The sequence below is a fragment of the Phascolarctos cinereus genome, unplaced genomic scaffold (genome assembly GCF_003287225.1).
Source record: "Phascolarctos cinereus isolate Bilbo 61053 unplaced genomic scaffold, phaCin_HiC Scaffold_3;HRSCAF=262, whole genome shotgun sequence".
Lineage (NCBI taxonomy): Eukaryota > Metazoa > Chordata > Mammalia > Diprotodontia > Phascolarctidae > Phascolarctos > Phascolarctos cinereus.
Genome location: NW_027555736.1, coordinates 77,749,682 through 77,777,675, shown reverse-complemented (window position 1 = coordinate 77,777,675; position 27,994 = coordinate 77,749,682). Strand labels below are relative to the sequence as shown.

At 38.5% G+C, this 27,994-nt stretch overlaps 1 pseudogene across 1 annotated transcript; it reads left to right on the top strand.

Annotated features, from left to right (window-relative positions):
- The first annotated feature begins 10 nt into the window (after nt 1-10).
- Nucleotides 11-27,665, top strand: LOC110192785 (cytochrome P450 2C19-like; annotated as a pseudogene). Its single transcript, XR_013485233.1, has 9 exons — nt 11-190; nt 6,821-6,978; nt 8,675-8,844; nt 9,855-10,015; nt 10,694-10,863; nt 14,090-14,232; nt 20,184-20,371; nt 26,013-26,154; nt 27,143-27,665. The product of XR_013485233.1 is annotated as a cytochrome P450 2C19-like (transcript).
- Nucleotides 27,666-27,994: the final 329 nt, after the last annotated feature.

Here is a 27,994-nt window from a genome sequence, read left to right as displayed (position 1 = left end):
AAGAATTTCAATGGGTCCATCTATGGTGACTGCTTTTGGCCTAGCATTCTGTATCTTGTGTCTGCTTCTTATTTCAGCATGGAGGAAGGCTCTTGGAAGAGGAAAGCTCCCTCCTGGCCCTTTTCCTCTTCTAATTATTGGTAATACATTGCAGTTGGATACTAAGAATATCCCTAAATCCTTATGCATGGTAAGTTAGGCTCAGTCTGTCCTATTGGTTTCATTTCTGGCTTTCCATGTCAATGTGTTTTGGGAGAACATCTTCAAGGAAATTATCCTAATGAGCATAGTATATATTAGAGAAAGGAGATACCAGACAGATTATCTAATCCATATTTTGATTCACTTATAGCCAGCTTGGCCCATTTTGGTTAGATTTATCTAGTTCTGAGAGGACAAAGCTGAGGTCCCTTACTAGTATAGTTTTATTATCTATTTCTTCCTGTAATTAATTCAACTTCTTCAAAAATTCAGATGCTATACCATTTGGTGCATATATGTTTAATATTGATATGACTTCATTGTCTGATTCATTTTTAGTAAGATATGATTTCCTTCTTTATCTTTTATTTAGATCTATTTTTGCTTTTGCTTTGTCTGAAATCATGTTTGCTACCCCTGCTTTTTTGCATCAGATGAAGCTTAATAGATTCTGCTTCAGCCCCTTACCTTTACTCTGTGTTTCTTGTAAACAACATATTGTAGGATTCTGTTTTTTAATCCACTCTGCTGTCTGCTTCTTTTTTTTTTTGGTGAGTTCATCCCATTCACATTTATAGTAATGATAACTAATTGTGTATTTCCCTCCAAGCTATTTTTCACTTGCTTATCTCTCTCTGACACCCCAACTTTTCCCTCCTCACAAGTGTTTTACTTCTGATCACCACCTTTCCCCACATATCCTCCATTTTATTAGTACCCTCACCCTCTCCTATTGTCCCCATCTCTTTTAACCTCTTTACAGGGTGAGATAGATTTCTATATCCAACTGAGTGTGTATGTTGTTCCTGCTTTAAGCCAATTTTGATGAGAATAAGGTTTAAACTTTGCCTGCCAACATCAACCCCCTCCCCCAAATCTTCCCCTGTATTACAATAGCTCTTTCATGCCTCCTCTATGTGGGATAATTTACTCTATTCAATCTCTACCATCCTTCTTCTTACAGTGCAATTTTCTTTTTCACCCCTTTATTTTGTTTTCGGGGGTTATCATTCTGTCAAACTCACTTCATATTCCCACCTTGTGTCTACATATACTCCTTGTAATTGCTCTTATAGTAATCAAGTTGTTAAGAGTTACCAATATTATCTTTCTATATAGAAATATAAACAGTTTAACCTTATTGAATTTCTTATGTTTTCTCTTTCTTGTTTACTTTTTTATGTTTCTCTTGAATCTTGTATTTGGAGGTCAAATTTTTTTTTTCAGCTCTAGTCTTTTAATTAGAGATGCTTGAAAGTCCTCTATTTCATTAAGTGTTTATTTTTCCCCTGAAATATTATATCCAGTTTTGGTGGGTAGGTGATTCTTGTAATCCTAATTCCTTGTTTTCTGGTATATCATATACCAACCCCTCTGGTTCTTTAATGTGGAAGCTGTCAAATCCTATGTAATCCTGATTGTAACTCCATGACATTTGAATTATTTCTTCTTGGTTGCTTGCAGTACTTTCTCTTTAATGTGTGAGCTCTGGAATTTGGCTATGATGTTCCTAGGAGTTTTCATGTTGGGATCTCTTCCAGGTGGTGGTCAGCAGATTCTTTAAATTTCTATGTTGCCCTCTGGTTCTAATATATCAGGGCAGTTTTCTTTGATAATTTCTTGAAAGATATTGTCCAAGTTTTTTTATTACAGTTTTCAGGTGGTCCAATAATTCCTATATTATCCCTCCTCAATTTATTTTTTAGGCCAGTTGTTTTTCCAACAAGAAATTTTACATTTTCTTCTATTTTTTTTTCTCTTTTCATTTTTAAAAAATATTTATTTATTTTTAGGCAATCGAGGTTAAGTGACTTGCCCAGGGTCACACAGCTAGTAAATATTAAGTGTTTGGTCTGAGGCCAGATTTGAACTCAGGTCCTCCTGACTTCAGGGCTGGTGCTCTATCCACTGTGCCACCTAGCTGCCCCTTTCTCTTTTGATTTTGTTTTATTATGTCTTGATGTTTCATATAGTCATTAGTTTCTACTTGCTTAGTTCTAATTTTTAAGGAAATATTTTCTTTTGTGAGCTTTTGTATTTTCTTTTCCATTTGGCCAGTTTCATTTTTTAGGAAGTTGCTTCCTTGGTAAAGTTTTGCATATCTTTTCCCATGTTATTGACTCCTTTTTTGTAATTCTTGTATTACTCTCATTTCTTTTCAAATTTTTTCTTCTGCTTCTCTAATTTGCTTTTTAAAATCCTTTTTACGTTTTCCAGGAATTCTTTTTGGACCTGAGACTAAATTGCATTTTTCTTTGAGGCTTCACATGTAGCCATTTTGACACTATTGTCCTCTTCTAAGTTTGTGCTTTGATCCTCCCTATCACTATAATAACTTTCTACAGTCAAGCTCCTTTTTTTTTTCTCATTTTTTCTGCTCTTTTTTTGTGACTTGGTGTTTTCATATGAGATTTGGGCTCTGGTCCTGTAATGTCCCAAGCTTTTTGTGCTTATGCTCTGGGTCTTACTGCTGGTTTTCACTAGGCTTCAGGGCTTATCTGCCTGCTTTCTTTGGAGGGTAGGCTTCCCTTTCAGCTTGTACGGGGGGAAGGGGTCTCCCTGTTGGCCTTCCCTGGGTATGGGGTTGAGCTACTGGCATGCTCCAGGGGTGGGGCTTTGCTACCGGGTTGCTATGGAAGCAGGACCTCTCTGCTGATAAGCCCAAGGGGTGGGACTTCACTACTGGTCAGCAATGGGGTCAAGGACTCCACTGGTGGCTTGTGATGGGGGTGAGATCACTGGGGTGGGGCCTTGCTGTGCTGTTCACTTGCTTAGGGTCTCCCGGTTTGCAAGAGAGAGGAGCCTCACTGGTGGATTTCCCCAGGCTTGGAGCCTTGCTGCAACCCCTCTGCTGTGAGGCTAGCTGCTGCTGCTTTTGCACCTGACTTCTGTCCCGCCCCAGAGAGACAGACCTTTCCTGCTAGACTGGTAAGTTGCTTCCCTGCTCCTAGATGAATTCTACATTAAAGGACTGCAGGGCATGGAATATAATATTGCAGAGGGCAAAGGAGATAGGATTACAACCAAGAATCACCTACCCAGCAAAACTGAATATAATCCTTCAGGGGAAAAAAATGGTCATTCAGTGAAATAGAGGACTTTCAAGCATTCTTTTCTTGATGAAAAGACCAGAGGTGAATAGAAAATTTGACTTTGAAACACAAGACTCAAGTGGAACATGAAAAGAGAAACAGGAAAGAAAAATCATAAGAGACTTATTAAGGTTGAACTGTTCACATTCCTGCATGGAAAGATGATATTTATAACTCATGAGACCTTTGTCAATATTAGGGTAGAGGGGGAAAATTATATGTATGTATATAGATAGATAGATAGGTAAGTAGAGGGCACAGGGTGAGTTGAAGATTAAGGGGTCATATCTGGAGAATAAAATTAAGGGATGAGAGAAGATTATACTAGGAGAAGAAGAAAGGGAGAGGTAGAACGGGGTAAATTATCTCACAAAAAAACAGAAAAGAAAAGCTTACAGTGGAGGGGAAAGGGGAAGGTGAGAGGGAATGAGGAATCTTATTCTCATAGGATTTGGCTTAAGGAGAGAATAACATACACATTCAATTGGGTATGGAAATCTGTCTTACCCTACAGGAAAATAGGGGGAGAAGGGGACAAGAGAGCAGGGGGTGATAGAGAGGAGGGCAGAATGGGAAAGAGGGTGATCAGAAGCCAAATACTTCTGAGGAGGGACAGGGTCAAAAGAATGAATAGAATGAATGGCGGGGCAGGATATGATTAAGGGAAATAGAGTTAGTTTTTCACGACATGTCTACTATGGAAGTGTTTTGCATAACTGCACATGTATAACCTATATTGAGTTGCTGCCTTTTCAATGAGGGTGGATGGGAAGGGAAGGAAGGAGAAAATTTGGAACCCAAAGTTTTAAAAACACATGATTTTAAAAAAAGTTTTCACATGCAACTGGGAAATAAGAAATACAGGAAATGGGGTACAGAAGTCTATCCTGCCCTACAGGAAAATAGAAGGGGAAGGGGATAAGACAAGGGGGGGAGATAGAAGAGAGGCAGACTAGGGGAAGGGGTATTCAAATGCATGCCATCTTGGGGTGAGGGGAGGGGCAAGATGGGGTGAAAATTTGGAACTCAAAATCTTGTGGAAGTAAATGTTGAAAACTAAAAATAAATAAATTTATATTAAAAAATACTTTGGAAAGCAAAAAACAAAAAACAAAAACCACACACCTCAGGAAGAACGTGGGTTCCCTATGACTTTCTGTGAAGTATAACATAGAGCTACAGTTGCCAAACTGTGAAGTCTTAAGATATTTTTATATTTTTGAGGGAAATACAATGCTACTCAATATCTGTAGAACGTTATGCAAGCATTGATGTTATTCGGTTTTAACATTAGGTCAAGCTACATTCTTTTTCAAGAAATTTTCTAATGTTTGAGATATTTTTGTGTACTTGTGCTTTTGGCCATACCAGTAATTCTTTGAACTTTCTCGTTTGTGACCTCATATCTTTGCAAAGTTGTGTTTTGGTGGTGGTGGTGGTTTCTGTGGTAAAAAGGCAAGCGCTTCCAGAAAATCAATGTGGAACAGGAAATGAGGGTGGCTGTGTCTAATTTGATTCCAAGGTCTGAGAAGTTCTACAGCATCCAAACAAGCACACATATCCCACTAGTAAGTAATTGTAGTTGCTTAAGAATGACATAAAATAATTTTAAAAACATTCTTAGGCAGTTTTCTAGTTGTTTAAAGGGGAATTCAAAAGCACTTCAGAAGGTTCCTGCCTCGCTCTGCCATTTTGACACCAGAAGTTTATATCTTATTTTCTAAGCTATTTTGCTTCCATTTTTTCCTCCATAAGACTTAATTGTTTATTTTTATCTCTCCTTTCATTTCATCTAGCTACTTTTGTCATCTTTAATGTCAAGCCACTTTTTTTTTTGAGACTCTCTTTTAGTTGTTATGTTATTTCTGGGTTTGCCTCTTGGGCATTTCCTGTGATATAACATTTCTCCATCTTGTTTGTTTTCTTTTGTTTACTCCTATTTGCCAGCTCAGTTCCCAGTTTGTAACTTTGTGCTATGGCCAGCCTCTTCCCATTCTCATAGTCTTAGATGTGGTGGTCAGCTCCTGTTGAGTCTTGATCTTAAATTCCTGATTTCCTGTCACTAATTTCCACCTCCCCAATATGTCTATACATAGAGTCCTGGCAGGTTTCAGGATCCCTATGTATCATCCTAGGTTAGAGCATTACATCCTCCATTCTCCTCCTCACTTGAACATCCTCTACCAATTTCCAGCACCTAGAGTGCCCCAGTCAGAGGTCTGTAGACCACTAGCTTCCCTGGAGCCTTCCAATCAAAGTGTTATGGAATGAAATATTTTACAAACATTCATGGGTTTCCAGCCTCTGTTGAATCAGAATGTTTTCCCTGCACAAGTCTCTATAGGAGCACAGGGCACAGCCTGTGTGTGCAGCCCCGGTCCTTATGTGTAATCCTAAGTGTGCCTGGATGGAAGTAAGCTTGGCCACAGGAGGACTCAGCAAGTTCTGAACTCCCATAAATACACAGATCAGCATCTAGACCTGTAGATCACAAAGATTTTTAGAGACAACTTGATATGGTAGAAATAGCATTGGCCATGGAATTAAAAAGTCCTGGATTCAAGTCTAGACCCTGCCACATAACTGGCTTTGTGACCATGGACACTTGACCTGCTTCTCAAAGTCTCTGTTTACATGTCTGTAAGAGAAAATCATTAATAAAGCTCATTAATAAAATCATTAAGAAAGGGTGGTGTGAGAAGATTAAACGAAGTTAATGTGTGACTGTGCTTTGTAACCACGAATTTAAGACAAAACTAAAATGTGTTTTTCATTATGTTCTGGTAGATCTCCAAATTGTTGTACTTCTCATACCTTCTCCAGTCATACCCTTCTTTTGGGGCTTCAGTTTTCTCCTCTGTAAAAGAAAATGATTAATGAATGTACTACCTACTCACAGTGATGTAAGTGAAGATCGGATAAAATTCACAAAAGTGGAAATGCTTCCTAACCCTAAAGCTTTACAGGAATGTGTATATTCATTGTGACTTTTAAATCTGTAAATTGTTACTCTTGTACCACTGGTACCCTTCCATGACATAACCTCTTTGTTTCTTCACCTATAAAATGAGATGACAGCTTTATATGTTCTCTAAGTTTCCTCGTAGCTCAAAATCTATTGGATTAGTTTGCGGGATTTCCAGTGGAGAGAGGGGAGTGGCCAGCACTGTTTCCCCTGATCCAGGATTTCACTGAGGGCACTGTTCCTCCTTCCCCACTCTGTTATTTTCGAAGCTTGAGAAAAACAAAAATTAAAAAAAAGTAGCTCCTTCTCATGGGAAGGTTGGAGACCCAATACCAGACTACGCAGCTGCTATCTCAGAACAGAAAGTAAGATTTTGGACTTCAGGCCTTTCTGTGCCCTGGGTCAGGCATATGTGTTGCTTAGATGTTTTCTGTTATAAATGATAGAAATGGTTTGAAGGAAGCAGAGAATAGATTGAGAACTTCTCCAATGAGGAATCCAAGCTTTTTGTCAGCAAATTCAGTGATGACTCTCTCAAAGCCCTCTGCATATCCTCCCACATCTGGGGAAAGTCTATGGCTCAGTGTTCACTCTGTATTTGGGTTCTGAACTTATTGTTGTATTACATGGATACAAGGCAATGTAAGAAGGGCTGACTGATCATGGAGGAGAGTTTGCTGGCAGAGGAAGTTTCCCCATCATTGATGCTATTAACAATGGGTTGAGTAAGTTTCTGCTTGGTGTAGAGCTATGAATTTGGATGAAGCAGAGAATGGAGGAAAGGTTGCCATTCCAAGAAATTAGTAGAAATAGATCCACTTACCCAAATCCCCTAAATCAGGGACATAAAATCATAGGTTCTGGAATTAGGATTGTAGCTATATATCTTAAGGGAATTTGTGTTCCCTCCTCTTTACTTACAACATGATCTCCTCAGTTCAGACTCTTATCACCCCTTGCCTAGGCTTTGCCATTGTTCTCCCCACTTTAAACCTCTGCCTGCTCCAACCCTATACTTCCTTGGCTTGACCAGAATTTACCTTTTGGACTGTGTCTTCTCCAACTTATTGATACGTATAAGAGAAATGTTGCCATATGTCTGGCTGAAATTTAGGGAAAATAGGTCAATATTCCCAGTATCTTGTTTGGAAAGTATATGAAAAAATGAGGGTAGTCTCAAAAAAACTTTTTCTCAAGATACCTATGCTAACTCTTAATGAAATCACCCTCCCTAAGATCTCACAAACCAACCTGTCTTTGCTGGAGAGTGCTGGGACATACTATAAATGAGACAAGCCTCCTGTCCTTCCTCCACTATATAGAACCTGTCTCATCCTATGACAAGTCTCTCTCTCCAGGCATATATAGTTATATTTTAAAAATATTAATGACAACAGGTAAGGGTGGTCAATAGATAATTAAAAAAACTCATCATGAGAGAAATGAAATTAAGCTGAGTGAGGGGTTCTCTGCCTGGTACTAAGAAGAAAGGAATAAAAATTATCTCATCTAAGCAACTAGGTGGCACAGAGAGTAGAAAGCTTGAAGTTAGGAAAGAATGGGTTTAAACTCTGATTCAGATGCCTCTTAGCTGCATGACCTTGGGCAAGTCACTAAACCTCAGACTCAGTTTCTCAAAATGTAAAATGGAGATTGTAATTGTAATTGTAATAGTAATAATGAGATATAGTAATAGTAAAAAAAATGGAGATTGTAATAGTACCTCAACCTCAAAAGGTTGTTGTGACTATCAAGTGAGATAATATAGGCAAAGTGCTTTGCAAACACTACGGTGATGATTGCTAACTATTGTTCAGTTGCTTTTCAGTTGTGTCTGACTCTTTGTAACCTCATTTGGAGTCTTCTTGACAGAGATACTGGAGTGGTTTGCCATTTCCTTCTGCAGTGCTTTTTACAGATGAGGAAACTGAGACAAGCAGATTGAAGTGACTTGCCCAGGGTCACACAGTTAGTGTCTGAGGCTGAATTTAAACTCAGGTCTTCCTAACTCCAGGGCCACTATGCCACCTAACTGCCCCCCAGATACTTACTATTATTATTATTGTTTTAGCCAGCAATGTTAAGTATCAGCCAAAATACTGAGCCCTTGAAAGCTAAGCACGGAGAAATGTGGTTAAAGTGGATAAGACTAATACGCAGCAAGGATGTCTATATTGTTCCCTAGCCTCTTGCTTTTAGAAATGGGCTTAAAAATGAGTCATCTGGCTACGACTGAGAGCAGGCTTCCTTGTCCAGGTTGCTAGTGCTAAAAATAGGGAGCGATTACCTTTTATGTGATGTTTGACAATTCCCACACTTCAGACTACTCTAGTAGAACCAGGTCAAGGGTCCTTAGGCACGGATTCTGCAAAACAGGAGACAAGAACATTTTCTGAGACTTTCCAGTCTGTTGGAGTAGGGGATTCTTCTTACTTCTCTGATTCTTCAGCAGTGGAGAGACATGGAAGCAAATGCGATACTTCTCTCTCATGACCCTGAAGAATTTTGGGATGGGGAAGAGGAGCATTGAGGAGCGAGTCCAAGAAGAGGCAAAGTGCCCAGTCGAGGCATTAAAAACAACCAATGGTTGGTGCTTATTTACTTCAAAACAAATCTCTAATCTCAGGAAAGCAGTTACTTTTCTGATAACTGAAGACTGAGGTAGACCCCAAAGAATCTATTGTGATCTGCAGCCACCCCTAGGTTTGTCTGAGTTCTCAGTCTTGTTCTGGTACAAGCCCATAACAATGATGATAATGATGATGATGATGGCCAGTATTTATAATATGCTTTATCGTTCGTTTCATCTTATCTTCACGACAACCCTGGGAGATAGGTGCTATTACTCTCCCCATTTTAGAGATTAGGAAACAGGAAGACAGAGGTTGGGTGACTGTCCAGCAACACACAACTAGAAAGTGTCTGAAGCTGGATTTGAACCCCTCTTGGGTAATGCAAAAATAGGGAGAGGGCTGAATTTAGCTCAGGCTGACGTTTGCCAAGCTCTGTTTGAAACTTAAGAAATTATTAACACAGATTAAACTTTAAAAGTGTGTGCATACTTCACCCCCGCCCCAGACAGTCAGTGGTTAAACATTTACCAGTAAGTTCCTATATTGCCCTATAAACATTGTTTGAACTCCACAGGAGTACAGTAGAAAGAAGGCTTAGGGAATGAAGTCATCATCAGACTGGAGGACTAGTGACTATAAGCTAATAATAATAATAATAATAATAATAATAATCCCTGAGATTTATATGGTGCCTTAAGGTTTGCAAATGCTTTTATATCATTTATCTCATTTAAGCCACATAACACTCCATTATGAAAAACCTCTTACATTTTGTCCTTTTCTCATTCTCCTTCTCCACCAAACTGTTGTAAGGATGAAATCAGAAAATATGTACAAAGTGCTTTTTATTACCTTTCGGTACGATGTAATTCTCAGCTATAATGAAAGTTAAACTTGTTGGAGGAGAATGTAAAATAGTATGGTGGCCACTGCTCCTCAAGGCATGCAAATATTCCCTTGTGATCTCAATGCTAATCGGTTAAAATCAATATTAAAGCTCTGTCTCTTTCCCTGATTCTTTAGGGATGCCCTGTGACCCCACATTCATCCTTGGGTGTGCTCCCTGCAATGTCATCTGCTCTATCATTTTCCAGAAGCGTTTTGAATATCATGATCAGAAATTTCTACATTTAATGGAAATTTTAGATGAAAAGGTCAAGATCCTGAGTTCGCCATGGGCACAGGTGTGTGCAGAGTTCTTTCCTTCTGGGACATAGAGCACTCTTTTTTTTTCTAGAGAGAGGAACTCTACCTGGATCAAGGCTGGGGTCCAATATGAGCTTCATTGGGAGGTACAACTGTGAGATCCAGCCATAATCCAAATCTTTCTAATCATAAACAGATGGCCTCTTGAATGTAGATGGAGCAGGTCACCCCTTTAGAGTTTCACTGAGGGCCTCTATCAGGTCTTTTTCTGAAGAAGTCTACCTATGTGCCACAGGGACTGACATCAAAGGTCCCTGGTTTAAAAATACCCATTGCGAGAGGACTGCTGACCTTGGCCATGAACACTTGAGCCTAGATAGTGTTAGCAGGTGTCAGCTGCCCCATTGGAAATTAGAAAGCAGAGCTCTGAGAAAACGGTAGACAGGAAACCTTTCAGGGGTAATTAATTAATCATGGAAAGTGGAAGTTCATATGGACACTAGCTGCCAGCAGGGGGAGGAATATTAAAATGATTTCAGGGGGTTTTGCAGGTGAGGGAAGAGCATGAGTGAAGATAAGTCACATTTTTTTTCATAGGGGATTTGCCCTGGCAACTTCTCCTCACCTAGTCACAGTCTTCTCTTCTGAATCCAAGGTTAGAGAACTATCTTGTGTATCTACTGAAAAAGAAATGTGCCATTGTTTCTTTTTTATAGATCTACAATCTCTTCCCAGCTTTGGTACAATATTTCCCAGGACATCATCACAAATTATTTAAGAACTGTCAAGTACTGCATAATTTTATTTTAGGGAAAGTGAAAGAGCACCAAGAATCCCTGGACCCCAACAACCCTAAGGATTTGATTGACAGTTTCAAATGGAGCAGGTATAGTGAGAAGAATGGGGCTGCAGCTCAATTCTTGTGAGTCATGTGATTACTGTATTGGGGGCTGTTCACAAGTAAATAAAGGGAAGTGAGAATTTCTTAAAGCAAGTGTCTTCAGAGAACAATCTGAGGAACTGAGGGCCAGTTGGTCCCTGTCATGAAAGAGTTTATAAGCTAATTAGAGGAAGGATATACTTGAAGGGCCTGAGAATAATTATAAGGTGAGAAGCATGGCCCAGGGCAGAAAGAACAGAATGTGGAGTCAGGAAGACCTGTGTTTAAATCCCATCTCAGATGCTTACTAGCTGTTAGACCCTGGACAAGTCAGTTAACTTCTCTATGCCTCAGTTTCCTCATCTGTAAAATGAAGAGTTTGGAATTGATGACATCTAAGGTCTCTTGCAGCTGCAAGATGTAGGAGCCTATGATTCTAGGACTATATCAAGAAGGGCAAAATAGTAGACAATAATGATGCACAATAGAATTGGGAACAGTTGGATATAAAACATTTTTCTAGAAGAGCTAAGTTTTGATCTGGATATTGAGGGAGGTGATGGCAATAAAACAAACTGGCAATCTGAATGGGAAAGGGTACTTCAGGACTCTGAATAGACAGGTCATTGTGGGGGATGATGGCAAACTGAGTGGCCAGATTGAAGTGGAGTTGTTTTAGTGGGTGGTAATAACAGATGGGGTTGAAATGATACAAGTGGATTCTCTGACAACGATGGCAGAGGGAGGACCCAAAAAGAGTCCAGTTCCTCTCTTACCTTTCAAAAAACAACAAAGACAAAAAACAAGAAGAAGAAGAAGACCTATTAATCCACACTACGTAGCAGGAAGGATTAACTAGAAAATGAATAAAGCAAAATTCTAGTATAATTTTTAAAAAATACAGCAAAAGAACTGAAGAAATTGAAAAGCACCAGACACAAGGTAGATTCTAGAAGAAAAGCACCCAGTGCCCTGGTAGATGTCCTGAAATAGCCTGAAAGAAATTAGTGTGCCTTGTGAGCTCCACATAGGTTTCTCTTGCCAGATTAACCAGAAGAAAAGAGACAAATAGATAGACAAGATGAAGTATTTATAAAATGTTCCCTATGTTTCAGACACTAAGCAAGAAGGTCCTTGTTCTCAAGATGGAGAACAACATATAAAAAGGGAGCTAGAAAGCCAGTGGTGGGATTGGGAGAGTGAAGGATGAGGGAAGGGAAGGATGACAACTGGAACATCATGGTGAGAAGATAGCAAGGAAGCTACATTAGTTCAAAGCGAAAGACATTTAGTTTAACTATGGTAATAAAATTTACAATGAAAATCACTTTCCCCCTAGCCAGCAATCCAGGAGTACCTTATTTCATGACTTAACACTGGTTAAAGAGACACATGAGAGAGGACCCACATGTAAGGAATATCTGTCTGTCTGTCTGTCTATCTATCTATCTATCCATCTATCCATTTATTTTTCTATGTATCTATATCTATCTGGTGATACAAATAAACACACATATACATACCAAGGCAACTCATATTCTTGGGATGAAACCTATCTCCATCTCCATGATTGCCACTTGCAGCTTCCTTCATGCAGCTCTTGGTGTTATATGCTTTTTAGATAATATTATTGATTTGTGGGTATGCTATGCTGAGTTGATTGTTGAGCTATACAACTGGACCAGTATTTCCACTGTTTCCATCTGCTGGTTGTCAGTGGGATGTTCTTTGCAAATCTTTTGCTACCATGTTCTGATGAATTGTAACTGCTACCAGGCTTTGGCTATTTGAATTAGGGAGGAGTCTTAGCTCTTTCAGAACATAGCACCAGGAACTATCTTGCTCTTTTGAGATCATCCAGGCCAGCCAGTAGACACGTTTAATTTACTTTTAATTAATGAAATTTAATTTACTTTTAGACTTATGTTTGTCATCTTTTGAACAACTTTGCTTTTGCTTAAGCTGCTGTTCTCTGACCCCAATCTTTTACTTAATTTAGTCTTGACCTATGATATCATTGATACCTGTGTGTGTGTGTGTGTGTGTGTGTGTGTGTGTGTGTGTGTGTGTGTGTGTGTAACTTTGAGAGCGGAAAGTCCCTTCAGTAATAGAGTTTGGATTCTCATCTGTAATTTATTTAGACAGTTGTGTGGGGCAACTGACAGATTAAGTAGCTTGCCTATGGTTATCTAGCTATTATGTGTCCAGGCAGAATTTGGACCTAGATCGCTCTGATTTCAAGGCTAGCCCATCTATCTACTATGTCATGCTGCCGCTCACTAGGTGATTTAGGCTGAGTGAATTCCTTTCAACTCCCATCATGCCAATTGTGGTTGCTGCAAATCTCTACAGGGAATAAGGCTAAAAGTGACTCAGTAGAACTTTTTAAAGGGCAGCTAGGTGACACAGTGGATAGCATGGCAAGACTGGAGTCAGGAAGACTCCTCCTGAGCTAAAATCCAGTCTTAGGGCAGATAGGTCATACAGTGGATAGAGCTCTGGCCTTGGAGTTAGAAGGACCTGAGTTCAAATCCAGTCTCAGACACATGACACTTACTAGCTGTGTGACGCTGGGCAAATCATTTAACCTTGTTTGCCTCAGTTTCCTCATCTGTAAAATGAGCTGGAGACGGAAATGGCAAAACACTCTAGTATCTTTTCCAAGAAAACCCCAAATGTTCAAGTCATGAAGACTTGAACATAACTGAAAAATAACTGAACATAACAACAGCACTTTTAACTTTTTGTCATGTAAGATACCGTGAATTATATCCCTTCCCCAACCCTCCAAAACTTCCCCTTTTCTGAACTTGCCTACTACTGTCAGGAATACTATCTTTCCTACCCCTCAAGGCTTGAAACCTCAGTGTCATTCTGCACTCTTCCCTCCCACTCACCCCAGATAGCCAATCTTTTCTAAATTTTGTTTCAACCTTCATATTGCTGTATAAGTCTGGTTTTAGCAGGAACTAGTTCATTTCCAGCTTTTTGCCACCACAAAAAGATCATAGTTCTTTAGAGCTGAAAGGGACCTTAAAGTTCATTGAGTTTAACCCCCTCATTTTACAGATGAGGAAAATAAGACTTAGAGAAGATAAGTGACTTTCCCAAGCTCGCATAGATTCTTTACGGGCAGAACTGGGATTTGAACTCGGGTCCTTGGGCTCCAAACCCACCACTCTTGATATTGAAACATTCTGCTTCTTACTTAACTTTATCAAATTATTCCTAGGAAAAGAAAAAAACCACAATCTGAATTTACCATGGAAAAGTTGGCCTACACTGTGTCTGATATATTTGGTGCAGGAATAGCAACAACCAGTACCACTCTGAGATATGGCCTTCTGCTTTTCCTGAAACACCCTGAGATAACAGGTGGGATTATGGACAATACGCCCAATAATAATGCTCGAAAGTAATGTCCACTCCTGTGGAGACTATCTTTGGGAATATTTCCATTGTCATTTTCATGGATTTAGCAGTCACCACATATTCCAGTTTGTCCCCAGATGACACAGACCATCTCCAGATGCATACTCTTTTTTTGTCCTTTAATTTTTTATGTTATATATATTTATGGAATAAAAAAATGTTTTCATAACATAGGACCATGAAAAAGATGATTGTAGAAAACTGCAAATCTACTACGAGAAACTTGCTATTCTTTTCAGATATAAAACAAAATTATCACGTATATTACTTTTTTTCCCTACACTTCCCTTACCCCACCCTAGAGATGGGTACCAATAGACACAAATAGGTATGTGTCTATATAGTGTATGTGTGTGTGTGTGTGTGTATATATATATACACACACATATATATATATATATAAATAAAATGTGTGTGTATGTATGTGTGTATACGTATATGTATATGTATATATGTATATATATAATGTGCGTGTATACATATATGTATATGTATATATACACATACTACATATATATGTATGTATATGTATACATGCATGTATGTAAAATTATTCCACACATACTTCTATTTATCAGTTCTTTCTCTGGATGCAGATAGTATCTTTCTTCATATGTTTTTTATGGTTAATTTTGGTATTTATAATAGTCAAAATAACTTATTCTCTCAAAGTCATTCTTAAAATAATATTGTGTTACTATATACAATGTTCTCTTGGTTCTGCTCATTTCACTCTTCATTTTTTCATTCAAGTCTTTCCATGTTTTTCTAAGATCATTGAGCTCATCATTTCTTATAGCAGAGAAGTACTCCATCACAATCCTATACCACAACTTGTTCAGCTATTCCCCAACTGATGGGCATCCATGCAATTTGCAGTTTCCAGGTGCTTATTCAAAGCCATTCAATAGGACTTTGCTGAGAGCTTGTATTCTTCCTTTCACAGCCACCCAAACCCAGAAGGAGTTCCATGGTATGATAAGGCACTAGAGCAGTTACTTTTGTTTTGACACAACTACTTCCTCCCCAAAATTACACACAAATATTTAAGGTTCCTCCCTCCCTCATATTTGGTTGTTGGGAAGTAAGTATTTTGTGAACTGTAAAATATCAAGAGATATTAATATTTTTATTATCAGCTAGATCACTTTCATCTGAACCAGACAAAGGAAGGTTGAACACACTCACATAAAAACACATATGCATATACAGAAAGGGTGAGGTTTAGAAATACATTAAATAGGTAGGGACAAGGAGTGGGGGGATTTGAGAGGTAAGTAGTAGTCATGAACAAACTCTCTTAAAACTCCAGTGTTGGAGAGGGAAATGTGAAGAGAGAATTAAAAGGAAGAAGATAATGAATAAAAATCTGTTGTTAGGGGTGAAACAAGGGGAAAAGAAGAAGGGCAATAGAGTAGAAACAGATTATATCATTTATAGAGCATAAGTGTTAGGTAAACTCGTTTTTCACCACCTTCTTCATAGAAGAGGGGGTTGGGGACAAAGAGGAAAAAAAAGTATAAGAGGATAAATTGAGGGGAAGGAAATGTATATGAACAGGATGAATTCACCTATAAAATGGAAGGTTAGTGGATGGACTAGAAAACAGAATCCAACAATACAATGTTTAGAAGAAACACAAATGAAACAAAAATTCTCACAGAGTTAAAATGATATGCTATAACAAAACCGATCATACTTTAACTAAACTCAAAACAAGTTTTGTTTTCAGACAAGGTTACAGTAAAGTTAATCACTATAAATACAGAAACTACATGATTCCCAAAGATATCACAGATAATAAATCAATATAAATAGTTCATATGGCATCTAAATGCTTAAAGGAAAAACCAATTGAATTGCAGGGAGAAATACACAGTAAAAATATAATAGCAGAAGACCTTAATATGTCCCTTTTTGACCTAGCAAATCTAAATAAAAGGATAAAAAAGAAGTCAAGGATCTGAATAAAAATCTTAAAAAATTAGAGACAATAGGAGTTTTTAGTTATTATTGAATGGGAATATAAAGGGAATGGGAGTATTCTCAGGTATGCATGGCACCTTTATAGAAACTGACCATTGATTGGGGTATAAAACCTCACAAACAAATTCAAAAAAGCTAAACATACTTCACTGACAACAATAGAATAAAAATCATATTAGCTTAAAATTAAATTTGAACTAAGAATTGAAAATGATTGGAAACATCATGATTCTTAAAGACTGGTGGGACAAAAGGTCATAAAAACAATAGAAAATTTCATGAAAAATTCCAATAATGAGACAAAATGCCAAAACTGATATGGTACAGTTAAGGAAATCTTAAGGAGAAATTTTATAACTCTAAATATTTTCATTAACTAAAGAGAGAAAAACCAAATCAAACTAGGGATGCCACTAGAAAAAAAACTGGAAAAGTAAATTGCTTCCATCCCCCCCATCTAACCATCAGAGTAGAAATTCTGCAAGTAAAAGAAAAGATTATCAAAATTGAAAGCAAAAATACCCATTGAACTGATAAATACAATGAACTATTTTCTGGGAAAAAGCACTCATGAACAGCTAGTTTGATTAAGGAAGAGAGGAAAATCAAATTGTTTACATGAAACTGAAAAAGGAATATTCATGGTGTAAGAGGAAATTTTAAAAAAATGTAAGAAATGATTTTGCCCAATTATATTCCAATAAAACCAGTAACTTAAATGGAATAGATGAATACTTACAAAAATGTAAAATAACCAGATTAACAGATGAAACACATTATTAAAATACCCAGTATTAAAAAATATAATTGAACAAGGTAAAAATGAACCCTCAAAGAAAAATTCCAGAACCATACAAGTCAATTCTATCAAACTTGTAAAAAAGAGGAGAGACCCTTCCAAATTCTTTCTGTGATACAAATATGGTATTGACACATAAACCAGAGAGAGATAAAATAGAAAAATAGAGCTGTAGACCTTTAAATGCTTACATTAAGTGGAGGGAAACACCATATGCATATCATATCCCCTATTAGAACATGAGCTCCTTGAGGGAATGGACCCTGGGTTTTTTGCCTTTCTTTTGGTCCCCAGCACATTACTACAGTGCATAGTACGTAGTAAAAAGTAGTACGCATGTAGTATATATAAATACAAAATCTATACCAAAAGTAAATATCAATTCTCTTCTCATGCTAGTCCATTCACCATTCAGCTGCCCAAGTGATCCTACTAAAGAGCAGGTCTGACCATGTCACTCCGCTAACTTAATAAATGACAGCGCTTCCCTATTACTTTCAGGATCAAATATAAAATCCTCTCTTTGACTTTTAAAGTCCTTCATAACTTGCCCTCTTCCTATCTTTTCAGTCTTCTTGTACTTTACTCTCCTTGGTGTGATCTATAATCCAACAACACTAACCTTTTTGCAATTCTTCAAATTCAACAAGCCATCTTCCAACTCTATGCTTTTTCACTAGTTGATGTCTTTGCTGGAATTTCTCCCTCCTCATCTCCACCTTTCTGGCTTTTTTCAACTTAACTCAAATGTTACCTTCTGCAAAAGCCCTTTCCAGATTCCACTCCCCTACCACAGGACCTTCTTTCTAAGATTACCTTCTAGTTACCCTGTATATTACTTATCTGTAAATGAACACGTACTGACAGTGTAATGATTGATAACTCACTTAGCCTCTAAGTGCTTTAGATAGTAACCATCCTGAGACTATAAATTGCAAAGTGGAAGCCTACATTGAGAGAGGAGGTTTCCCTCTACCATTTGGGAGTTCCCCATATCAATGAAATTACAGATATAGCCCCTCTTCCTATCTGTCCTTTATATATGCAAGACCTTGGGGCTTGATGAAAAACAATGCAATCTCTACTCTCATGGAGTCATTCATAATGTTATTGTTAAATGAACAATTCTCTCAGTTTTTATGGCCTACAAATTTATCAAACACTGGTACTTATAAGTGTTTAGTTCTATTTCTGAAATCTGTATTCTTTCATCTTATCTTACTTTTCCATTTAGTACAAGACAGTTTTAATGAGATGTAATTTAATGAGTTATAATAACACGTTTTACAACCTGGAAGAAAAAGTGCATTTTCATCCACTCTTACTTTTAAAATTAACCCTTCATATTCTTGCCCTTCAGTTCCATCTAATATTCATCATGTTTAAATCTAGTTCTACAATGAAATTAATTGACATTTTTGTTGATTTTGCATTAAAGCTATGAATTAATTTAATCAATGTCACTTTTGCTACACCGATACAATAGTTATTTAGATCTTTTACAACTAAAACACTGTAGTTTTACAAATATTATAACAGTTTCACTTAAATTTCATGTATGATTTTATGTGTGTTTTCATAAATGGGACCAATTTTTAAATGACATTTTCTTGTTTTGGGTAGTACAAAGAAAGTACTTTTATATACATATGATCCTTACAACAACTTTTGAGGTTGGAAGGGTAGGTCTTATCTGTATTTTATAGATGGAGAAACTAAGTCCCCAAAGAATCTCTTTCCTAATGTTACATAGTGATTAAGTAGCAAATCTAGACCTAGATCCCAGGTCTTCCAATCAAGAAAGAGTCCAATATATTTTGAAAGAGTTTAGTGTCTTTTGAAAGAAAAGGTATAGAGGAAACCAAGGTTCACATCTGGCCTCTGATACCCAATAGCTGTGTGATCATGGAGAAGTTACGTAAAATCCATGAACCTCAATTTCCTCAACTATAAAATGGTGGTACTAATACCTGTGATACTTTTGTCACAAAGTTGTTTTGAGAATCAAATAAGATAATATGTATATGTACATATACATATAAATAGATAAATAGATGTAAAAAGATGGTATATATAATAACATTTCATAAACTTAAAGCTCTGTGTAAATATTAGTTATTATCATTTCCACTCAATGTTCTTACTTTCCCTCAAACATCAAAATAAATAATGATTGATCAATCCTGTCAATGGTCTATTTAAAACAAGACCAACTTATAATGAGGGCTCATTAGGCTAAAACAATCTGTAGAAAATGAGACTTACTAAAGGTTTATAATGTATCTTGGAGTATTACCTCCCTGTACAGAGACAGATCTATCAGATAGTGACTAATTACATGGTAGTATAGCTGTGATACAATTCATAAATAATATCTAGCATTAGTGTTGATTACTAAGTAGAAAAAAGAGGAACATTAAGTCATAGGATCATGGATTTAGTGATAGAAAGCACCGTAGGGACAATGTCATCCAACCCCCTTGTCTTACAGATGAGGAAACTGAAACCTGAGTTCAATTACTTACTCAAGGTCATACAATTAGGAAAGGGACCATGGTGGCATTTGAACATGAGTTCTCTGAATCCAGAAATAGTGTTCTATTAAAAAAAATGCAGAGGGTTACTCTTAGACTAGGTTTAATTCTCTGCAACAGACTGGAGAGCATAATGATTCAGAGGGGCCATTTTGCTTGGGCTTGTGTGATTGACCTGTTGGAGGAGTTAGCACAACTGGATGGCCTGTCACTCACACAGCTCTGTAAATAAGTAACTTAGACTCTTATGAATTTATTGGTCATATTTTGTTAAGTCCCAGCCCCATTTCATTTTCTCACTGCTTCCTTACCCAATTATTGTTTGTCCTGTATTTATCTCTGGACATTGTGAGGCTTATGCTTTGAGGATATGGAATTTAGGATTCTTGTTGGAATCTAAAATGAATTCTCCACTGGGTCAAGAGATTGAAATTGAACTCTTCATTTTCCCATAAATAGGGAGAGTCAGTGGAATTTTTACTACTGGAACTCAGGTAAGAGAGATCAGAGAAACTGATGGAGATAAAAATTTTTATCCTCACTTTTAAAATAAATTTTAATTTCTATCACAACAGATAAAATTCGCGAAGAAATTGACCGTGTGATTGGCCAAAACCGAAGTCCCTGCTTGAAGGACAGAAACAGCGTGCCTTACACAGATGCTGTGATCCATGAGATAGAAAGATATACTGATCTGGTCCCAGCCAATCTGACCCATTCTGTGGCACAAGATACTAAGTTCAGACAATACCTAATCCCTAAGGTCAGAAATGTTTCTCCCAGCAATATAACATGAATTTATATTGTCTAATATCAACTGGACACTCGCTGCAGCAAAGCAGTCATTCCACTCCTCCCTAATTGATTTGTAGCTTGAATGCTCACTCTCTTGAGGCCAGGTAGGCTAGCTCCATTTCCCCTTGGGGTTCCAGGGTACACTGAGGGGCTTAGGGTAGCTTTTTCCCTACCGCCACATATTTGAGCCCCACACTGCTTGTGTTTCCTCCATTGTTAGAGTCCATTGTCTAGAAAATTAGTTCCATTTAACTACTTAATACCAATTGGCTTTTTAAAATGAGCATTTTCCCCAGTGCCTATAGGGCATACTCTCCCCTGCATCCTCAGTCTCTGGTGGATATAAGATCAACTTCACTCAGTTCCTGCATTGAATTGTTCCTATCACATTCAGAACCAAAGGCTGCATCTCTGCCATATGTATCCTTCTCTTAGCTGCCAATGAGTGGAGAACTATGAAGTTTTCTTTGCTCCTTGAGGCTCTGATGCTTGCCTGACTCAGCCTGGGCTTTCATTCCTGTGACTTGCTCTCTCAATCTTTCAAAATACTCAAGGTCAGTAATTCTACTCCCTTCATCAGATGCCATGAATGAAGGAGTCACTGAGATCACCAGAAATAAATGGGACAGAAAAACTGTAGGTGAAACACGTCCATTTAAATGCTGCCAGAGTCAATCTAAGAAGTCTCCTCTTCAACATGTGGTTAGCCAACCAGAACCACTTGCAGAATACCTACATGTGCTCCATAACCTGTTCCTCCAAGACACTTCCCTTACACATCATTACAATTCTGGAGGCTGCTCCATAGCATCTCCCACATGGAGAGTTGCTATTCTGTCTATAGCATCCTCCAATTGTAGATGCCATCTGAAGAATTCTGAGGAAGCATCAGACTCCCATTATAGATTGATTATCCTAGTCTTCACAGTGATTGTTCCAAGCCTTGTCTTTAAGATTCCCATCCACCCTCTCTCCCCATCCCATGAGCTGGGGACCTCACCTCATACTTCATTAGAAAAAATTGATTGCATTTTCCATGAGCATACCTTTCTCCCCTCCTCCCCATCTTACATCATTCAGATATCTTCCCCTACTATCTCATCCTTCACTTCTGTCTCTGATAAAGAGATTGCCTTTTTCCTCACCAAAGCAAACCCTTCTACATGCTCCCTTGAGCCCATACCATACAGTTGTCTGCAACAGATTTCCCCTACTATCATTCCAACTCTCTCTCATCTCCAATCTTTCCTTATATACTGGTTCCTTCGCTGATATCTCTAGAAATGTCCATGTCTCCTCCATGTTTAAAAAAATCCTCACTTCATCTTACCATCCTTGTTACCTAATGCTAAGGACTTTGATCAGTCAGTCAAAAAAACATTTAAGTGCCTTCTATGTGCCAGACACTTTACTAAGTCCTGGTGATTCAAAAAGAGGCAAAAGATAGTCCTTGCCTTCAAGAAATTAAAAATCTAGTGACAATTCTTGGTGGTAAGAATTTTCTTTTCTGGGTCCTTAGTAGCTGTGGCTTCTGACAAAGTGAGGGTTAAAGCACTTACAGAAGCAACTGACAGTTATTTCCAAAATTGGTTCCCCTCCCTCTCCCATGGAAAATGGCTTTGGGAGCCAGGTTGGTAGAGATTTGGTGGCCTGAGAGACACTACTATTTTCAGGATTCTTAGGCTGACATAATAGTCAGCAGATAAAGTTGATGATGGTGGGAGTGGTGGGCTTCTTCTGTATAATGGTTGATCCTCCTGATGATGGCTGTGGAGATTGAGTTGAAAGTGGGATACATTCTCATTCTCTCTCTCTCTCTCTCTCTCTCTCTCTCTCTCTCTCTCTCTCTCTCTCTCTCTCTCTTTCTCTTTCATTCTTTCATTCCATATGAAGATTAGCTGAAGGAATTGGGGATCTTGGCCTAGAAAAAAGAGGATCTATGAAGGACAGTATAGGTGACTTCAAATGTTCAAGGGGCTGTCATTTGGAAGACAGACTAGACTTGTTTTGCCTGGACCCAGAAGGCAGAACTGGGAATAATGGATGGAAACTGAAAAGAAGAAAATTTAGGCTTGATGCAGGAGAAAATTTCCTCACAATTTGTGCCTCACCATAATGGAACAGACTGTGTCAGGAGAGGCCCTTTACTGGAGATAATCACCCAATTAACTTGTTGAATCTGAAATAGAAGGATCTTTTTTTCAGAATTGAAGTTGGACTGGAACTAGGTGGTCTCTGAAATTGCTTCCAGCTTGGTGCATCTTCAATTCTGTGACTCAGTCATATCCATCAGCCTTTTCAGTACCTGAAGGTGTCACCTATGCCTGGTAACTTGAACTCAACAAGGGTAGCTCTAAGTGTTTTCTTACTATCTCCTTTCTTATCTTGGCTCCATTAACCGTAATTATACTTTTTGTCCTTTCCAGTACAAAGTTCATTATACTTCTAAGAGAAAATTCAGGCTAAATGAGAATTGAGAATTTCTGCTTCATTTCTTCTTGTTACTGCCGTTACAGAGTTGTTTCAGTCATGTCTGACTCTTTGTGACTCCATTTGGGGTTTTCTGGGCAAAAAATATTGGAGTAATTTTCCATTTCCTTCTCCAGCTCATTTTATAGATAAGAAACTAAGGCATACAGGGTTAAGAGACTTGCCCAGGGTCAAACAGCTAGTGTGTATGAGGCCGGATTTGAACTCACAAGGATGAATCTTCCTGACTTCAGGCACAGTACACTGTGCCACCCAGCTGCTTTCCATCACTTGTTGCCTGTTACTACTATCATCAATCCATTCAGAGCAGTCTCATTCTTTCTTTGACCTCCTTTCCCCCACACTATAGTTAGCACTCCCAACCCTTTTGTTGTTCTTTGTTATCCTCACCAACATCAGCTCACTCTAAGGTTTACCACTGCAAGGTGGCATTGATTGTCACTCCATTTGGCTAAGGTGCCTTGAATAAGTGTAAACACTTTTGATTGAATCAAAGAATCAACTGAATGTGAACTGGTGATCTGTACCCCTCCTTGAATCAATCAAAGCCACTATGTGAGATCCTGGGTTGTACCCTGACCAATTTCAGTAAAAAAAGAGAAGTCTTATAATTGGGGAAAGCCATGCTGAGCCTTTGGACTGGAGAGGTTGGAGCAAGCATGGAATAAAGGCAGAATTGAACTGCGGTAGGCATAAGAGATATCAAGGAGAGTTATTGGCTCTATAAGAATCTTGCAATGGAAGACCCAGGCTGAGGGAAGTCCCAAGAAAAAAGTCAGCTCTTTCCACACTGCAGTAAACCATCTCAGCAGCTGAGATAAACCAGGTTGAGGGTAACCAATGGACTTCAAATCTGTCAGTGAGGTAGTGGGTTATCTACTCCAATCATGTGAAATTGTGAATTGGTAGATGAGGGAATTTGTTTTGATGCCCATGAGGGCAGCAGAAGCAGGCATTGTAGAGGACTTAGAGCTTAGTCAAACATCAAAGATGACAAGGTCATCTACTGCACCCTGGGCCATCTTGAGTCATCTTGGCTTTTATCCTGCCACTGGACTTCCATGACTCTGGAGAGTTAGTGAGGGTAATGACTTAGTGTAACTCTGCCTCACTTAAATCCAATTCACATGCAAGTCAAGACATCACCAGTGATGTCATTGGTTCTCTTTGAAAAAGGATGAGGAGTGGTGCAATGGATAGAGCATTGGCTCTGAAGTCAGGAGAACCTGAGTTCAAATCCAGCCTCAGACCAAACACTTGACACTTACTAGCTGTGTGACCCTGGGCAAGTCACTTTACCCCAACTGCCAAAAAAGAAAAAAAGAAAAGAAAATGGATGAGCAACAACAGATATCATTAACACAGTCTGTTTTTTGGTTTCAAAAATGTTTCAGTTAACTGAATTTTATCGTAACCACAAAGAGGCCAGGGGATATCTAGTGATAGATGTAAGTCTAAAGATAGGCAGAGAGCCCAGCCTTTTATTAAGTATTAGGAATTTTCCTAATTTGTGGCTCAGAACAATCATGACTGAATCCCAACCTTTCCAGCCAAAATAAACTCCTTAAAGCCAACAGGAGGGTATCAAGTGGCCCAAAGGGGCCATTTTCTTTCCTGCTTTGCATATAATAAACTCATTTTTGCTACAGGCTGTTGAACCCCTTTTGCCATTCTTATAGGACCCTGGCAAGCTTCCTTTGCCTGTTTTTTTAAAATTCTATGTTTTGTTTATTTCTTTTAACAATTTAACTTATTTGCTGAGTTCCCTGAATGGGTATCTACACTGATACTTTCTGGTAACTGTCTTTTTTCCCATCAGAACTGTTTTTCTTTGTACCACCAGGATTTCATTTTTGAGAGCTTCCTACCCCTCTTTGATTAACTTCCTTTCTAGAATTTTAATTAGTGGGAGCTTACTTATTCTTCCTCTGAGGTGTTTGAAATCTGCTCTCCTCTAATCTAAGGTTTATGTAAAATTATACCTGGCTTTTATGTTTATCACTTTCATTTGGGAATATATAACTCTCCCCACTACCCTGTAAATATCTCTTGTAATAAAGTATAGAAAAGAAAGGGGAAAAAAACAGTCCAGTAAAACTATCTAACACTTCAAAGGGATTTGATATATAGGTAATATTCTATAACCATTGTCCCCCATTTCTGCAAAGAAAGGAGGAAGGTGCTTTTTTCATTTTTTTTTTCAGGGCCAATCTTCATAAGTACAATTATACACCATTCATTTTAATTTTTTTTCATCACCCTCCTCACTTTAAAGACAATCTGAGGCCCAGAGATATGAAAGGACTTGCCCAAGGTGTCATAGGTAGCAAATATCACAGCTTAGATTAGAATTCTTATTTGTATTGGTCACAGAGGGAAAAGGTGTGCTTGGCTTTTTTCTCCTCTATTACATTCTAAGATAAGACAATAACATTTGCCCACGATTATCATAACATCATCATTTTCATCTCAGCAACCAGTTCTTTCTTGTTGGGGAAAATCAGGTCTAGAATGGACTTCTTCCATGTTGCTTCTACCTTTTTCAGGATGAAATTTGTATTAAGGTGTCTACTGTACAGGCATTTTACCCAGAGTTCACCAGGAAAAGCCCAAGGAGGGGCTACAGGGAGGTGTCATTTTTAGGTCTGCTATGTCACTAAGGTAACTAGCAGTCAGGGCCAACTGAGGGTTGTCCCGTCTGCCACCAAAGTCTTGTTTGACAAGATAGCTGTAGGGAGTACACAGATGTCCTAAGTCTAGGATACACATGAGTACAGGATGCAGATAATGGGGTAGAGAGTTGGCTTAGATAGTCCAGTGGGTATCAATATCTTAATTAGCCAATTCAAAGCCAGTTCAAACTAATAATTCCTACAGGTGTGGTTTGTAACTGCTCCAGGGAGAGAGATAAGTGTGTTGCTGAGGCCCACACATGGGTAACTGCTAGGCATAATGTTCCTGGGCTAGGGAGAAAGTGGCAGGGATAGTGTTTCTGAAGCTAGGGAGAAATATAGTTTTGGAGTTGGGGTCTCAGTACAAGCACCCAAGCACTTCTTTCAGTACTGACATTGTAAGATTCTTATTTTCTAATTCTGCTTATCTATATCTCTTCATTTTAGGGCACTACCATAATACCATTACTGACTTCTGTTCTATATGACAAGAAAGAGTTCCCCAATCCAGGCCAGTTTGACCCAGGACACTTCCTGGATGAAAGTGGCAACTTGGAGAAGAGTGACTATTTCATGCCTTTTTCAACAGGTAAGATGTGTGCACCAAAGATGGATCAACAGCTCAGACAACATGGGTTCCAGTCTAGCTTTGCTACTTATTACCTGCGTATCCTTGTTCAAGTCAATTCACCACTCTAGGATTCGGTTACGTCATATGTCAAAGGGGTTCAAATAGGTTATCACTAAAGTTTCTTGCAGCAATAAATTCTAAGAGGAGGGTGGCAAGAGTTCCTTAACTTTTCAGTGCTCCTTGGATCATACATCATCAACTGAAGGAACACTTCAATTGATAGGTTTGGGGGCAGTTGTCCTTGATTGTACTGCTGGAGTGGAAAGGAGATTGGCACCAACTGGGAAACTGATTCCAGAATTGCCCGTCCAGAATTGTGACTCAAACTACCCAAAGGGGAATTGAACATCATTGCCCTGTGGAGTTGAGTGGTTGGCTCTGTTCTCTCCTTGGGGGCAATTATTCCTTTCCTCTGAGTTTCAAATCCCAGGAATTACTCTGTTTCAGGAATACTGATTTTCAGGGAGAGAGCTCTCCTTCTACAGAGCAGGATAAGGGCTTTAAAAGAACTAAGAAAGCATTTTACTCCTAACCCTGCACTGAAAATGGGCCAAAGGGCTGAGTCTTCCCTGGGATAAGGGGTGATGTGCTGAGCAGGGAACAGAGAGGAAAGGAAAGAATCGTCTTCTAGGAATGCCAGTGGGTAGTAGAGGGGAACTTATAAATCAGCAGGAGCGGTCTAGATTAGAGGTGTCAAATACACTGCCCTCAAGATTCCTGGGTGCAGCAGGAACCAGGTTAAAATATAATTGGGAAATATATAACAAAATAAACACAAACACAATAGAACATAGATAATGTGAACACGGGGTTTCCTAAGTCAATATGCAACCACAGAATCCTTATATATGGTTTAGTGGCCACTGTTGCTATTTAATTGCAAGACCACTGTTCTAGATGACTTAAAACTCCACAACTAGCAAATCTTTTCATTTCTTTCTTTCAGGAAAATGGTTATGTGCTGGTGAGGGCCTGGCTCAGATGGAATTATTTCTGTTTTTTACTACCATCTTACAGAATTTTACCTTGAAATCTCCAATTGACCTAAAAGATATTGACACCACCCCAGCTGCCAGTGGATTTGGCAAAATATCTCTCTCCTTTAAGCTTTGCTTCCTCCCATCCCAAAACATGTGAGAGAATCCAACTTCTCTAGTGTCTAGGAACATGCTACTCTCACTCATTCCCTGGCCTGAGGATGAAAGTCCTCTGTGATTTCAATCCAAACTACCTTCCTAGCTCAGTCTCCCATTACTTCCTCTGACTTTTGAGAAAATACATGCCCTGCTCCCTCTAACCCCACCCCAACATTCTCCAGATACTCCCTGTATCTGAAATATTTCCTTTACTCAACTCTACTGGATGAACTCTTACCCACTTTCAAATCACAATTCAGATGCCATATCCCCATTTACTTATTACTATACAAATTAACACTCAATTATATGTCCATCCATTTGTTCTTGTTCCATGCGTGTTATAGTCTTTTTCATCTTGTATCCCTAATTACATTGTAAGCCTCTCATTGGCAGGGAAAATGTTTTACACTTGTATATAATTATTCACCAGCAATGGGTAAGGAGCAATCCTATTCCTCAAATGCCCCAGCTGATGCCCCCTCCGTACATACACTACCTTGCTTCCAACTCAGTTGACAATATTCACCTGCCTAATTTAATTGCAGAATATAAGCATGCATATTAAAAGCATGGGGCACATTCAAGGGACATTTACTAAGGACTTGAATCATTTAATGAGGATAGAAGAGAAAACATTGACTGATATTCAATCCCTATCA